The sequence below is a fragment of the Hippopotamus amphibius genome, chromosome 5 (assembly GCF_030028045.1).
Source record: "Hippopotamus amphibius kiboko isolate mHipAmp2 chromosome 5, mHipAmp2.hap2, whole genome shotgun sequence".
Taxonomy (NCBI): Eukaryota; Metazoa; Chordata; class Mammalia; order Artiodactyla; family Hippopotamidae; genus Hippopotamus; species Hippopotamus amphibius.
In genome coordinates, this window is record NC_080190.1 from 74,313,569 (window position 1) to 74,330,062 (window position 16,494).

At 41.3% G+C, this 16,494-nt stretch overlaps 1 protein-coding gene across 6 annotated transcripts in view; it reads left to right on the forward strand.

The window, feature by feature from the left end:
- The window catches only part of RHOBTB1 (Rho related BTB domain containing 1), a 122,733-nt gene that overhangs the window by 67,596 nt on the left and 38,643 nt on the right, over positions 1-16,494 (forward strand). The gene's annotated exons all lie outside the window — the stretch shown is intronic.

A 16,494-nucleotide genomic window follows, 5' to 3' on the forward strand; every position in this document is an offset into this window, starting at 1 on the left:
GCATATCTACTTCAGTAGGAGACTTTTCTCTAGGTCTTTAGCTAATCGCTTGTACTTTTCTGTGTCTGGGTTTTTAATAGACCACATGTTGAATGGTCTCTGTTTACTCCATCCATATAAAAGGAGGATTTATGCTGGCCAGGAATTGAAGTATATTTGTATTCCAAATGCTTGGATAACTTTAGGCTCATCAGAGACCAAGGCAGGGCTCTATAGAGACCCAGGAACCCACCTAGTCCCCAGCAAACAAGCAAAGCTTCTCAGTTTGGTTCAGGTTGAGAGAACTTTGGAGGATGAGATACGGACAATGGTGAGGAAATGTCACCACTGAAGATACACCAGCATTCAGCCTCAGGGATTGTACCCCTTCACCCCACTCCCTCTGGCATCAACCTCACAAACTCAGTCACTCCTGTTTGCAATGTCAAAACTGAAACAGCCCAGTTGAGCCACCTGGAGGAAGCAAAAACCAGTCTTCCCCATGTTCCGTGCTGTCTACCTGGCCCATCCTCGGGAAGGGGCAGTGATGGCAGCCTGCCGGTTTCATAGTGACTCTCCAGTGGCTCCACAATCTCCTCCTCCCACCCTTGTCCCACTGAGTCCAGCTCTCATCACTCCAGATCACAGGCATCTGTGGCAAAGGGCATCCTGCTTCCCTCCAGGCTGATTCTTTTCCAGGTGGATATGGGCAGTCTGCTGGTCTTCAGCAACCTTCTCATTTGGCTCCATGGAAGTGAACTGGGCAGAGATCTTTCCAGTGTCTGGTGAATGGTTGCTCCTTATTCTTAGTTTCTGGTACTGTTTTGGAGTCTGCTATCTGTACAGAATAAGATTAATTTTAGTGAGACGTGGGTAGAGGGGCATACAAGGCATCTGTTCTTTCATGGCTAACTTGCCTTGAAGTCCAGCTAATTGCCTTTTGTGATGTGGCTCTTTTAGGCATAGATTGAACTCTCTTCCAGACTCACTTTCGTATCAGTTATAAATCTTTCTCCCTATATAGTGGCTACATATGGCTCCTGTTTCCCCCTTCTTTTTCTGCCAAGCAGTGACTCACCAAAAAAAGTTGGGAATCCCTTGAATTAGGATGTCAAAGTCTAAAAGTGGATGAGAACTTTATGAGACCCTTATACATAAATATTATCAAGGTTCAGAGCACAGTAGAAGACCTTTATTTTTCTAAATCAGATCCAGCCTGAAGCCACTCCTGTCTGCCTATAAGGCTCCTCCCTGCCCCCTGCCTTCTTGTTTGGTGGAGGGGCCTGGACCTTGGTCTGTGGTGGTTCCCATGGTTACTGATGCTCTTCCTGCTGGGGGAGCCATGGCTGGTGCAATGCCATCTGTCAGAGACTGCTCTCGCAATGGGCCACACAGATGTCCCTCAACGTGTTCCTCTGCAGGCTTAGCCACAAGCCGCGGCTTTCAAGGCCACAGGCTTAATGATCAGTAACCAGAGACAGCCAAGTGCCAGGTATCTGCCAGCCCCCAGTGGAAGATTTCCTAAGGAAGGTGGAGTGACTGTGCTCGTATGTGCAACTAAACAAAGATTTACGGCAAGCCACACATGGCCAAGGCACTGTGAAAAGAGCTGAGGATTTAAAGGTAAATAACAGCCCCTGTTGTCAAAAGTGCATGATCTTGATGAGGTGGAAACAAAATACATATAAGGCTAATCGTTAATATTACAAATGAGAATTTGGTAAACACCTTAGGAGACAGGATAAAGGGAGAATGTGCTAAGTGCATCTCCTCCCAGAATGAACTTGAATCCGTCTGCTTTGCTCCATTTCTGCCAATTCCACCCTGGTCCCATCATTCTTTCCCTCCTGGAGAATTTAGGGGCTTCCTAGCTGGGCCTTCTGCCACCACTCAGAATCCCACAGTATGTTCTCCATAGAGCAGTCTCAGTAATACTTTTTTTAAATATAATTTAATTTTTATTTTATATTGGAGTATAGTTGATTTACAGTGTTGTGTTAATTTCAGGTGTACAGCAAAGTGATTCAGTTATACATATACATATATCCATTCTTTTTCAGATTCTCTTCCCATATAGGTTATTACAGAAAATTGAGTAGAGTTCCCGGAGCTATACAGTAGGCCCTTGTTGGTTATCTATTTTATATATAGTAGTGTATGCATGTTACCCCCAACCTCCTAATTTATCCCTCCCCTCCCCACCTTTCCCCTTTAGTAACCAGACAAACCGGCAAGTTTGTTTGCCAAGTCTGAGTCTGTTTCTGTTTTGTAAATAAGTTCATTTGTTTCAGTTTTTAAGATTCCACATAGAAGTGATATCGTATATTTGTCATTCTCTGTCTGACTTACTCTACTTAGTAGGATACTCTCTAGGCCCATCCGTGTTGCTGCAAATGGCATTATTTCATTTCTTTTTTTATGGCTGAGAAATATTCCATTGTATATATGTACCATGTCTTCTTTATCCATTCCACTGTCGGTGAACATTTAGTGCTGCGGTGAACATTGGGGTACTTATAAAAAGTAGATCAGAGCCTGTTACTCCTCTGCTGAAAATTCCTCAGTGGCTTCTCACTTCATTGAGAATAAAATCCAAACTGCTGCCCGCGGCCTGAAAGGCCGTATACAGTCTGGCCCCTGCCTGCTTTGCAGCCTCCCCTCTCCCCGGTTCCCTCCACTCCAGCTTTTCCATCCTGCTTCTTTCTCACCGCATGACTAGGCCCTTCTCATCATTCAGAGAGCAGGGAAGCGGGGCCTCCTCCTGGAGGCCTCCCACCCATCATTTTCTCTCATAAGACCTTTCATTTTTCCTCAAGGAGCTTATCAAATGTACAGTTATGTCCCCATGCTTAGTGGTATCTCCCGATCTGACTGCGTGGTCCCTGAGGGCCGGCACCACCCCTGGCCTGTCTACTGCTGTGCACCTGTAGGCCTGGCTCTCACTAAGTGCAGCCTCTGTTTCTTCAACTAAGACAGCCCGAGTCCTAAGAACTATTTCAGCGGACGGATCAGGGACATGAGAAAGGGCATTTGAGCAGGAATAATGGCATGGTCAACACTGTCAAAGGTGAGGTTACGCGGCGTGCTTATAGGCAGAAGTAGGCCAGTGTGTCTCAGACGTAGCACACACTTCATTTCTGGTGGTTTTGAAACCTCCCTTGGAATTTGTATGAATCTTCTAAACTATTTTCAGTCTGTTGTTTATTTTTCAGTTGGGACAGCGTTTATTAAGGGCAGTGGGATAGACAGACGAGGAAGTTTATCTCTAATCCTGGCCCACCTTCCCCACGGACACTGAGTTTTAAAAAATGAAAGAGCGTGAAAATATCAAATTGTACACTTTTAAATATATGAAGTTTATTATATGTCAATTATATCTCAGTAAAAGTTCTTAAAAAAAAATGAAGGAGCATGATCTGGTGTAGGTCTTTACAGGGCTCTGCTGAGAACGAGTGACTGTTTTTAAAAGTACCTCGGTATTAATTGTACTCCTGGACTTCTCTGCAGTGCTCTTCTGTTACTTAATCTCTTTTCTGTTTTGATCAAAACTTCCCATTGAAAAAACATTATTGATTGGAATGATGAAAGGCAATTTTATCCTGGAGATATATTTTGGTGAAGTTTTGACTTAGGGAAGCCCAGCCCAGCCCTGACTGTCTCTTTTCCCAGGTCTGAACCCATTCTCCATTCCAGCTGAGATGTTTATATAATGCATAAGGCAGCTCCTGCCTGACTAGGACTGGTGATTAAGAGCTCAGGATAATGAAATCTGCACAGCTGAAACTTGGCTGTTGGCTATAGTTATTATGCAACTCTTAACATTTCCCTTTTGTTCCTGCCAATAATATAAAATTCAGAGTTTTTCTTTCAGGGCTAACTCTTCAAAGACACTAAAATTTGTTCCACTAGTATTTTTAATGACCAGGTTAAATTATTTCTCAAAGTTCAGGATATATACTTTTCTAAAGGACAAGAAAATTTAGTGGCTGTGCAATAGCCCTGTTCAAACTGTCAATAACAGCTGAATGGAGCTTAAAGTACAAAGGCCTGTCTGTGGGCCTTAGATTTTGTCTTTAAGCAGACTGCTCACCTGGCCTTGACTGCAGTAGCAAATATACCAAGAGACGTAAGAGGTGGCATACTTCGATAGTGGGGTGATGCGGAGGAATTAGGAGATGCTTAGTGGGGCATCTTAGACAAATGATAAACCCTTCCCTACTTACCCTCTCTAATATCTGAATTTCTAGTGTTAGAAGAGATCTACATTCTTACCTGAAATCAAATAGCAGCCCCATCCTAATGTGCACCCACCTGGAACAAGCAGGAATATCTAGAGTTTTACAGGCCACATGCCTCCAAATTATTCAGTTATGGAGACAAGACTCTGATGGTCACCTAGCTGTCGTGTGATTGAGGAAGTGAATGTGCCTGATGCTTCCTGAGAAACTGTTTCTTTTTTTTTTTTTTTATTTCTGTCAGTTACATTATTCTTTTTTTTAATAAATTTATTTATTCATTTATTTATTTATTGGCTGTGTTGGGTCTTCGTTGCTGCACGCAGGCTTTCTCTAGTTGCAGAGAGCAGGGGCTACTCTTTGTTGCAGTGCACAGGCTTCTCATTGTCATGGCTTCTCTTGTTGTGGAGCATCAGCTCTAGGCTTGTGGGCTTCAGTAGTTGTGGTTCACGAGCTCTAAAGTGCAGGCTTAATAGTTGTGGTGCACGGGCTTAGTTGCTTCGTGGCATGTGGGATCTTCCTGGTTCAGGGATCGAACCCGTGTCCCCTGCATTGGCAGGCGGATTCTTAACCACTGCGCCACCTAGGAAGCCCAAGAGAACCTGTTTCCTAAGAGAAGAACAGGACACCACGAAGGCCATCATCTCAACGACTGGAGGTGGGGGTAGTGTACCACCACAGGAAGGAAAATGCTTTGAAGACAGCGAAGGTCATGTTAGTCTCCATCACTGTTTTGCCTGTGGTTGGCCCTAGCAGAGTCACAAGTGTATGGGGACCTATGGACAAGAGTGTGTAGACAGAGCTTTATAGAAGAGGGGCATATATTCCAAACACTTCAGTATATAGTAGTACCCCGGAAACAGCTCATGATTCATTCAGTGCAGAAGATGGGCATTTTGATGTTACAGCCACAGGGAAAAAAAAAAAGTAAAAGGTCACAAACCACCATTCAGTGATTTGCTAATATAAGAAAAAAGGAGAGAGAGAGACAGTATTTATGTTTTTAATTGCTTCTGCTAAAACCATTTATTGGTACAGAGGAGAAAGCAATTTAATCTGTGGGGGAGTGGGGCAATTAGGAAAGCTTTTTAGAGGAGGTAATATCTGAACAAGATTTTAAGGAATGAATAGAATTCACCAGGCACGTGAGGAATGGTGGAGGTACAAACAGTGTTCAGAATTTTGAAAGCCATTTTGCGTGGCTAAAGCAAGCTGTGTTAGTTTCCTATTGCTGCTGTAACAAATCACCAAAAGTTAAATGTGTTAAGCCAACAGATCTATTATCTTATAGTTCTGGAGCTCAGAATGCTATAATTGTTCTCACTGGGGTAAAATCAAGGTTTTGGCAGGCAGTGTTCCTGCTGGAAGCTCTAGGGGAGAATCTGTTTCCTTATCTGCTCTAGCTTCTAGAGATTATCTGCGTTTCTTGGTTTGGGGCCTTTCCCTCCATCTTTTTTTTAATATATAAATTTATTTATTTATTTATTGGCTGCATTGGGTCTTCATTGGTGTGCTCAGGCTTTCTCTAGTTGCAAAGAGCAGGGGCTACTCTTAGTTGTGGTGCACAGGCTTTTCATTGCAGTAGCTTCTCTTGTTGCAGAGCACAGATTTTAGGTGTGTAGGCTTCAGTAGTTGTGGCACACGGGCTCAGTAGTTGTGACTAACAGGCTCTAGAGCGCAGGCTCAGTAGTTGTGGCACACGGGTTTAGTTGCTCTGCAGCATGTGGGATCTTGCCGGACCAGGGCTCGAACTTGTGTCCCCTGCATTGGCAGGCGGATTCTTAACCACTGCACCACCAGGGAAGACCTCCCTCCATCTTTAAAGTCATCTTTTATTTCTGCATGACTCTGACCTTCTGCCTCCTTCTTCCACATGTAAAGGACCCTTGTGGGGACTTCCCTGGTGGCACAGTGGTTAAGAATCCACCTGCCAATGCAGGGGACACAGGTTCAATCCCTGGTCCAGGAAGATCTCACATGCTGCAGAGCAACTAATACCATGCACCACAACTACTGAGCCTGCGCTCTAGAGCCCGTGAGCCACAACTACTGAGCCCACACGCTGCAACTACTGAAGCCTGTGCACCTAGAGCCCATGCTCCACAACAAGAGAAGCCACCACACTGAGAAGCCAACACACTGCAACGAAGAGTAGCCCCTGCTCACTGCAACTAGAGAAAGCTCGTGCACATCAGCGAAGACCCAACACAGCCAAAAAAAGAAGGGGGAAAAAAAAAGGACACTTGTGATTACATTGGGCCTACCCAGATAATCCAGGATAATCTTCATATAGTAAGGTCTGCTGATTAGCAACCTTAATTCCATCTGCTACCCTAATTCCCACATGCCATGTAACAGAACGTATTCACAGGTCCCAGAGATGAGAACATGGACATCTTTGGGGGGCCATTATCTGCCTACTACACATGCAGTACAAGAAGTTGAGGGTATATATGTCGATGCTACTATCTCACTACGTCCCAGCTTCCCCTCCCCCGCAGTGTCCTCAAGTCCATTCTCTACATCTGCATCTCTCTTCCTACCCTGCCACTAGTACCTTCCTAGCCTTCATCAGTACCATTTTTCTAGATTCCGTATATATGTGTTAGCATACAGTATTTATTTTTCTCTTTCTGGCTTACTTCACTCTGTATGACAGACTCTAGGTCCATCCACCTCATTACAAATAACTCAATTTCATTCCTTCTTATGGCTGAGTAATATTCCATTGTATATATGTGCCACATCTTCATAGCATTGACACATACACACTACCAAATGTAAAATAGATGGCTAGTGGGAAGCTACTACAGAGCATAGGGAGACCAGCTTGATGATTTGTGAAGGCTTAAAGGGGTGGGATAGGGAGGTTGGGAGGGAGGCTCAAGAGGGAGGGGGTATGGGGATATATGTATACATGTGGCTCTTTCACTTTGTTGTACAGCAGAATCTGACACAATAGTGTAAAGCAATTATACTCCAATAAAGATTTTTTTTAAAAGTTAAAAAAAATAAAATAAAATTACAGAAAAGGAAACAAAAAGTAGAATGGATAAAGCACAGCATATTATACAACAGAATACTATACAGCAATAAAAAACGCAAAACAGACAAAAAAAAAAAAAAAAAAAAGAAGTTGAGGATCATGGTATAGAGAAGAGCTGACGTGATTCATCAACCCTAGGTAGAAAAGATCATCCAAGAGGGACCTATAATCTAATATTGAAAAAAAATTTTTTTTACTGGAGGAGTTGAGGTTCTAGAGATTTTCCTAAAGTATAACATGTATGTTTCAGTTAATTATTGCTGTGTAACAAACCACCCCAAAACTTGGTGGCCTAAAGCAACAGTTTATTATTTCTTATGATTCTATAGGTTGGCTAGGTGATTCCTCAGCTGGTTTCACCTGGGTTCACAAACAGAATGACATTCAGCTGGAGGGTTGGCCAGCCTAGAAGATACAAAATAGCCTCACATTATGTGGCATTTGGTGATGGCCATAGGCCAGACTTCCTCAGTTTTCCTCACTGAATTCTCATCTTCTGCTGGGCAGGCCTTAGATGAGGGCCTCAAGACCTTGCTCCAGCAGCATGAAGGTGGAACTGCAGGGCCTGTGCAGGCTTTGATTCCAGAACTCACACAGCATCACAGTCACCACATTCTTTTGGGTTGGGCCAGAAGTCACTCAAATTCAAGAGGAAGGGAAACAGATTCCACCTCTTGATGGGAGTTGCTGCACTGGCCATATTTCACCCAGCATGGGCTGCAAAGATAGGAGTTCTTGCTCTGAGCGTAGGATTTTGAAATTAGAGATTTCAGAGGTAAAATGTTTCTGCATGACAGCAATGTCCAGCACATGGCCAAAAGGTATGAATGGCTCAAGTAGAGTGTGGTGAATATCACTGGCATTGAAGAGGGGAAGAAGCTGTGTGGCTTGGGGGTGGGGTGGGTGTGCCCGTCATCCTGTGGGCACAAGAAGAAGACTGAATTGATGGTGAAAGTGGAGGAGTGACGTGAAGTCCAGTCCGTGACACTAGTAATGGCAGGGGCAGATAACCAAGCCAGGTGGGATGACTTGGTAGCCAGAAGATCACACTGCTATAAGTAAGCCTTGTGGAGGGAGGGCACCGGTACCCACAGTGGCAGCCACCCTGCACCACCTCACCAAGTCCTTCGCCTCCCAACCTCCACAATGTCATGTTCACTTACAGTTTTTTTTTTCTTTTTGAAGTATAGTTGACTTACACTGTTGTGTTATTTTCAGGTATACAGCAAAGTGATTCAGCAAAATATATATATATTCTTTTTCAGATTTTTTCCATTATAGATTATTACAAGATATTAAATATAGTTCCCTGTGCTACACAGTAGGACCTTGATGTTTATCTATTTTATGTATAGCAGTGTGTATCTGTTAATCCCAAACTCCTAATCTATCCCTCCCCCTCCCCTTCTTCTTTGGTAACCATAAGTTTGTTTCCTATGTCTCTGAGTCTGTTTCTGTTTTGTAAATAAGTTCATTTGTAACATTTTTTAGATTCCACATGTAAGTGATATCACATGATATTTGTCTCTCTCTCACTGATTTACTTCACTTAGTATGATAATCTCTAGGTCCATCCATGTTGCTGCAAGTGGCATTATTTCGTTCTTTTTTATGGCTGTGTAATGTTCCATCGTGTGTGCACACATGCACACACATGCACATGTACACACATCTTCATCCATTCATCTGTTGATGGACACTGAGGTTGCTTCCATGTCTTGGCTATTGTAAATAGTACTGCTATCAACATTGGGGTGCATGTATCTTTTCAAATTAGAGTTTTTGTCTTTTCAAGATATATGGCCAGAATAGGGATTGCTGGATCACATGGTAACTCTCTTTTTAGTTTTTTAAGGAACCTCCATACTGTTCTCCATAGGGGCTACACCAATTTACATTCCCATGAACAGTGTAGGAGGGTTCCCTTTTATCCACACCCTCTCCAGCATTTATTGCTTGTAGACTTTTTGATGATGGCCACTCTGACCGGCATGAGGTGATACCTCATTGTAGTTTTAATTTGCATTTCTCTAATAGTTAGTGATGTTGAGCATCTTTTCATGTGTCTGTTGGCCATCTGTATGTCTTCTTTAGAGAAATGTCTATTTAGGTCTGCTGCCCATTTGGGGTTTTTTTTTTTTAATATATTGAGCTATATGAGCTGTTTGTATATTTTGGAAATTAACCCCTTGCCAGTTGCATTGTTTGCAAATATTTTCTCCCATTCTGTATGTTGTCTTTTTGTTTTGTTTATGGTTTCCTTTGCTGCAGAAAAGCTTATAAGTTAGTTTAGGTCCCATTTGTTTATTTTTGCTTTTATTTCTTTTGCCTTGGGAAACTGACCTAAGAAAACACTGCTATGATTTATGTCAGAGAATGTTTTGCCTGTGTTCCTGTGTTCTCTTCTAGGAGTTTTATGGTGTCATATCTTATATATATATTTAAGTCTTTAAGCCATTTTGAGTTTCTTTTTGTGTATGGTGTGAGGGAGTGTCCTAACTTCATTGATTTACATGTAGCTGTCCAGCTTTCCCAACACCACTTGCCAAGAAGACTGTCTTTTCTCCATCGTATATTCTAGCCTCCTTTGTCAAAGATTAATTGACCATAGGTATGTGGGTTTATTTCTGGGCTCTCTATTCTGTTCCATTGATCCATATGTCTGTTTTTGTGCTATTACCATGCTGCTTCAACTACTGTAGCTTTGTAGTATTGTCTGAAGTCTGGGAAGGTTATGCCTCCAGCTTTGTTCTTTTTTCTCAGGATTGCTTTGGCAATTCTGGGTCTTTTGTGGCTCCATATAAATTTTAGGATTATTTGTTCTAGTTCTGTGAAAATTTTGATATGGATCACATTAAATTTATAGATTGCTTTGGGTACTATGGCCATTTTAACAATATTAATTCTTCCAATCCAAGGGCATGGTATATCTTTCCATTTCTTTCAATCATCTTCAGTTTCCTTTATCAATGTTTTATAGTTCTCAGCATGTAAGTCTTTCACCTCCTTGGTCAGGTTTATTCCTAGGTTTTGGGTTTTTTTTGGACATGATTTTAAAAAGGATTTTTTTTTAATTTCTGATATTTTATTGTTAATATAAAGCAATGCAACAGATTTTTGTATGTTAACCTTGTATCCTGCTACCTTGCTGAGTTCGTTTATCAGTTCTAATACTTTTTGTGTGCAGTTTTTAGGGTTTTCATATAGAATACCATGTTATCTGCGTATAATGACAGTTTTACCTCTTCCCTGCCAATTTGGACACCTTTTCTTTCCTTCTTTCTCTTTCTTTCTTTCTTTCTTTCTTTCTTTCTTTCTTTCTTTCTTTCTTTCTTTCTTTCCTTCCTTCCTTCCTTCCTTCCTTCCTTCCTTCCGTCCGTCCTTCCTTCCTTCCTTCCTTCCTTCCTTCCTTCCTTCCTTCCTTCTTTCTTTCGTCTGATTGCTATAGCTAGGACTTCCAATACTCCGTTAAATAAAAGTGGTGACAGTGGGCATCCTTGTCTTGTTCCAGATTCTAGGCTTTCAGCTTTTCATCATTGACTATTATATTGGCTGTGGGTTTGTCATGAATAGCTTTTATTATGTTGAGATATGTTCCCTCTATACCCACTTTGCTGAGAGTTTTTATCATGAATGGATGTTGAATTTTATTAGATGCTTTTTTTGCATCTGTTGAGATGATCATGTGGTTTTTGTCTTTTCTGTTGTTGATATGACATATCACATTGATTTTACGTATGTTGAATTATCCTTGTGACCCTAGGATGACTCCAACTTGATCATGGTGTGTGATCCATTTTATGTGTTGCTGGAATCAATTTGCTAACATTTTGTTGAAGACCTTTGTGTCTATATTCATCAAGAATACTGGCCTGTAATTTTTTTGGTAGTGTATTTGTCAGGTTTTGGTATCAGGGTGATGGTGGCTTCATAGAATGACTTTGGGAGTGTTCCCTCCTCTTAAGTCTTTTGGAAGAGTTTGAGAAGGATTGGTATGTTATTTTTTTTACTTTTATGTTTTTAATTTGGTTGCATCGGGTCTTACTTGTGGCAGGTGGACTCCTTAGTTGTGGCTCACCGGCTCCTTAGTTGCGGCATGTGAATTCTTAGTTGCAGCATGCATGTGGGATCTAGTTCCCTGACCAGGGATTGAACCCGGGTCCCCTGCAATGGGAGCTGCGCCACAAAGGAAGTTCTGTATAAGTTCTTCTTTATGTTTCGTAGAATTCTTTAGTGAAGCCATCCAGTACTGGACTTTTGTTTGCAAGGAATCTTTTTTTTATTACAGATTCTATTTCACCTTTAGTGATTGGTCTGTTCAAATTATCTATATCTTTTTGATTCAGTTTTGGTGGACTGTATGTCTCTATAAACTTGTCTGTTTCTTCTAGGTTCTCCAGTTTGTTGGCATAGTATTCTCTTATGGTTTTTTATATTTCTTCAGTATCAGATGTTACTTCTCCTATTTCTTATTTTAACACTAACTTGTTTTTAAATAAACTTCTGACTTCCAGAGAATGTACAAGTAGATTTTTCAGGGAGCACTTTAACGGTCAGCATCCATGTCCTGAAGAGCCAGTGAAAGTATGAAATAAAGTTCAAGTCCGTTTTGAGTGACAAGATTACAGAGCTACTATAGCATCAGGTTACCAGGATCAGTACTTTGTAGCTATTCCTTCCCTTTGATACCTTCCCTGTCTCCTCAGATATAGATCTAAAGGCAAAGGGTATCTTCACAGATCAGCAGGATTTATGGTGGTGAAATTTATTAACAATGTTAAATGAGTATTTTTTACTCTCTTTCCAGGTAAACAAAAATCAGAAACCAGATAGGCATTATCCAGATGGTCCTAAGAGCTCATTCAACCATAGGAGTGCTAGATATGAATAAATTTGAGCCCGTAACAAGCAAAGAAGGATACAGTTGTATATTTTTTGCATAATTATACCATAATAGAATGTTTGTTTATGTGTAACAGATGAATAATTGGTTTACAGTACAAGAAGAGCAGGAGTTTACACCCTTGGCTGTGACTTCCTACTCTTAAAGTACTTGTTAGATTACCACTAAAGAAATTTCTACCCAAAAGGAAAGATTTGGAGCCTCAGATTTTGGAAATCCAGCAAGCTCTTCCTGGAAGTGCCCCATGTAGAGTGCGTGACCCGAGCTGTGAGGATTTAATTCTGCCTGCCTTTCACTTCCCTTTCATGCTGTCCCTTTTGCACAGAGTTCAGCACCCTTGGCAGTCACTTTGGTTTTACACAGATGGCTAGAGATTAGAGGACCAACGGATGTTATTCTCACCTTTGACACAGAAATTCTTTTTGGGACTGTGCATGAGATGTGTCTATAAATAAAGGGATGATATTTTTGTAATCATGGCCTTAATATAAAAGTAGGAGGGCTTTTGTCCCCCTCATAGTCATCTTCTGTAAAAGCTACACAGGTATTCTACCAGTGCTGCCATGATTCAAATTATTCGGGGGACTCGTCTTTGGGGGCTGCTGTCCGAGCAAGTTTGCAAGCCTAGAAGAAAACCAATTTTATAGTTTCTGTGTCATGTCTGAATTTTTACTAAAATCCAAACTTCTCCCAGATTTTAAGGATTGGCTCTCTTTGACGTTTATCTATCTAAAAAATGAAATTCACTCAAAACAGTAAAGTTTCAATGTCATTTAGGACATTTGAAATAATAGACCTCAGGTTCCAGAGTCGTGAGGCTCCAAATGGAACCTGTTTTCTTCTGACACGGGCTACCCCACGGTAATATCACCAGAAGCCTGTCAAAGACTGTTACGAAGTGCTACCATTTTTATTCTAGAATCTAGAAATCCCCCATAAAAATATTTTTCAGCTACCTTTTCAACTCTGTTATCCTTCAGTTAACTATGACCTCTTCTCCCCCTGACCACCCAGACCTTTCTCTGCCTTCTTTGCATCAGATCAGCTGCGCTCTGTCATGTATTTATGTGCTTCAGTGTTCAATGAGTTACCCTTTAATTGCTCTACTAAAATGTATCCTTTTTATAGATCTTTATGATTATTAAATTTATGACTTTTGCATCTAATTCTGGCCTTCCACCTGACTCAATTTTGTTGTCATCTAAAGGTATTCATTTCAGCATCATGATTATAATTTTTGAAGCCATCAGTGCATCAGGTATGGCATCGGGGACTGAAAACATCAGTTCACCTGATCCTTACGCCATTAGGAGAGTTGGGTACTATAATTCCCACTTAACAGATGAGGGAGCTGAGGCTGAGACAGTGCACATAACTTGCCTAAAGGCAAATAAATGACCAGAAAGTGGGAAGACCAGGATTCAAACTCTCATCTATTTAAGGCGGTTTCCCAACCTCGCACTCTGGTATCTGGGGCCAGATCATTCTTTGCTGTGGGGCTGCCCTGTGCATTCTAGTGTATTTAGCAGCAGCATCTCTGGTCTCTGCCTACCCGAAGGCAGTAGCACCTCCTCACACCCCACTGTGACTACCAGAAATGTCTCTGGACATGGCCAAGTGTTCTAGGGCCAGTATTTAAGGACCATCGATCTAATGCCAGCGTCATGCTTTTGCCACATTATACTATTACATTGAGAACTGATAAAACCATAGAATTTTTTTTCTTTTTTTTTTTTAAAGCTCTTCATTAGAATATAATTGCTTTACACTCTTGTGCCAGTTTTTGAGGTACACCTAAGTGAATCAAAAACCATGGAATTTTAAGGCTGGATTTTTTTTTTTTTGGGGGGGGTACATCAGGTTCAATCATCTGTTTTTATACACATATCCCCGTATTCCCTCCCTTCCTTGACTCCCCCCCTCGAGTCCCCCCCACCCTCCCCGTCCCAGTCCTCTAAGGCATCTCCCATCCTCGAGTTGGACTCCCTTTGTTATACAACAACTTCCCACTGACTATTTTACAGTTGGTAGTATATATATGTCTGTGCTACTCTCTCGCTTCGTCTCAGTTTCCCCTTCACCCCCCGCCCCCTCCCATACCTCGAGTTCTCCAGTCCATTCTCTGTATCTGCATCCTTATTCTTGTCACTGAGTTCATCAGTACCATTTTTAGATTCCATATATGTGAGTTAGCATACAATATTTGTCCTTCTCTTTCTGACTTACTTCACTATGTATGACAGATTGTAATTCTATCCACCTCATTACATATAGCTCCATCTCATCCCTTTTTATAGCTGAGTAATATTCCATTGTATATATATGCCACATCTTCTGTATCCATTCATTTGTTGATGGGCATTTAGGTTGCTTCCATGTCCTGGCTATTGTAAAGAGTCCTGCAATAAACATGATGGTACAAGTTTCTTTTGGGATTATGGTTTTCTTTGGGTATATGCCCAGGAGTGGGATTATTGGATCATATGGTAGTTCTATTTGTAGTTTTTTAAGGAACCTCCAAATTGTTTTCCATAGTGGCTGTACCAACTTACAGTCCCACCAACAGTGCAGGAGAGTTCCCTTTTCTCCACACCCTCTCCAACATTTGTGGTTTCCAGACTTTGTGATGATGGCCATTCTGATTGGTGTGAGGTGATACCTCATTGTGGCTTTGACTTGCATTTCTCTGATGATTAGTGATGTTGAGCATCTTTTCATGTGTGTGTTGGCCATCTGTATGTCTTCTTTGGAGAAATGTCTATTTAGGTCTTCTGCCCATTTGTGGATTGGGTTATTTGCTTTTTTGGTATTAAGCTGCATGAGCTGCTTGTATATTTTGGAGGTTAATCCTTTGTCCATTGTCTCATAGGCAATTATTTTTTCCCATTCTGAGGGTTGCCTTTTAGTCTTGTTTATGGTTTCTTTTGCTGTGCAAAAGCTTTTAAGTTTCATGAGGTCCCATGTGTTTATTCTTGATTTTATTTCCCTGATTCTAGGAGGTGGGTCAAAAAGGATGTTGCTTTGATGTATGTCATAGAGTGTTCTGTAAGGCTGGATTTTAAAAAGGTTGATTTTTGGAGTCACCACACCTGGCTAATCATGAGAATTGGAGATGTTTAAAGATTCTCCTTTCCCACCCAAGACCTTCAAAATCAGCGTTTGCCAGGTGGGGGACAGATATCTATTTTAAGCCCCTCCACAGTGTAGGATCAGATCTTAACCTCACCACACATCTGTTCCTTGGATCACTCCACTCCATTCCTGCCAAATAGTTCTCCAGCCTCGGGTTTAACACCTCCTGTGATGGTGTTATCCATGTTCAAATGGTCCTACCTGTGCAAAAGCATTCTTCTGTAACATTCTTCCTTCTGTCTCTCCCTCTGTACCCTTAATCTCATATTAGCCAAATTATCATTCTTAAACCAATTGAATTAAACAAACATGTATTGAGTCCCAATTATGTATTAGGCCCTACTCTGAGCTTTTTTTTTTTTTTTACCATGGCTGTTAAGACCATTATGGACTCTTTTTTAGAAAATGACCATCTAACTAGTTTTCTCAGTGTAACAATAGACTTCCTCAAAAGAGCAATCACAATACATTAAAATCTTAAAATCTTGGGTGGCTGGCTGCCAGTTCAGCTGCTACCAGGAAGCAGACCGCTCTGCAGTTTGTGGCGGTTCCTGTTTCGTGGAAGCAGAGCTGCCAGCGGCTTTCCCTCTGCCTCTTCACCCCTCACCCAGCAACCTTCCTTAAATCTTTTTTGATGGTTTCAGGAAGATTCCAAAGCTTCTCCTCATCCTGGTAAAATCATTCTCTATGCGCCATATGTTCCAGGTTTCTTCTTCAAAAACAAAGAGAGGAAGGGAATTTTTTTCAAAATCTTGCTGTATAGTGCTCCTCTTATGAATATCTTTTTCAATGAATTTGACTCATAAAAATTAATGAATGAATATAAACAGAAATTAATTTTCATAATGTATCAAAATGCACACTTATAGTTCACTCTTCTTTAAAGTCAGGTAATCCTTTCTGCTCATACTTTGGATTCTCCTCTAAATCACCAGGTTAGTTTAGAACCTATAGGAAACTGCCTTTGGGTTTTTTTCCATGCTTTTTATTTTTATTTATTTTTTGGAGTATCATTGCTTTACAATGGTGTGTTCGTTTCTGCTGTACAACAAAGTGAATCAGCTATATGTATACACATATCCCCATATCCCCTCCCTCTTGAGCCTCCCTCCCACTCTCCCTATCCTACCCCTCCAGGTCATCACAAAGCACGGAGCTGATCTCCCTGTGCTCTGCAGCAGCTTCCCACTAGCCATCTG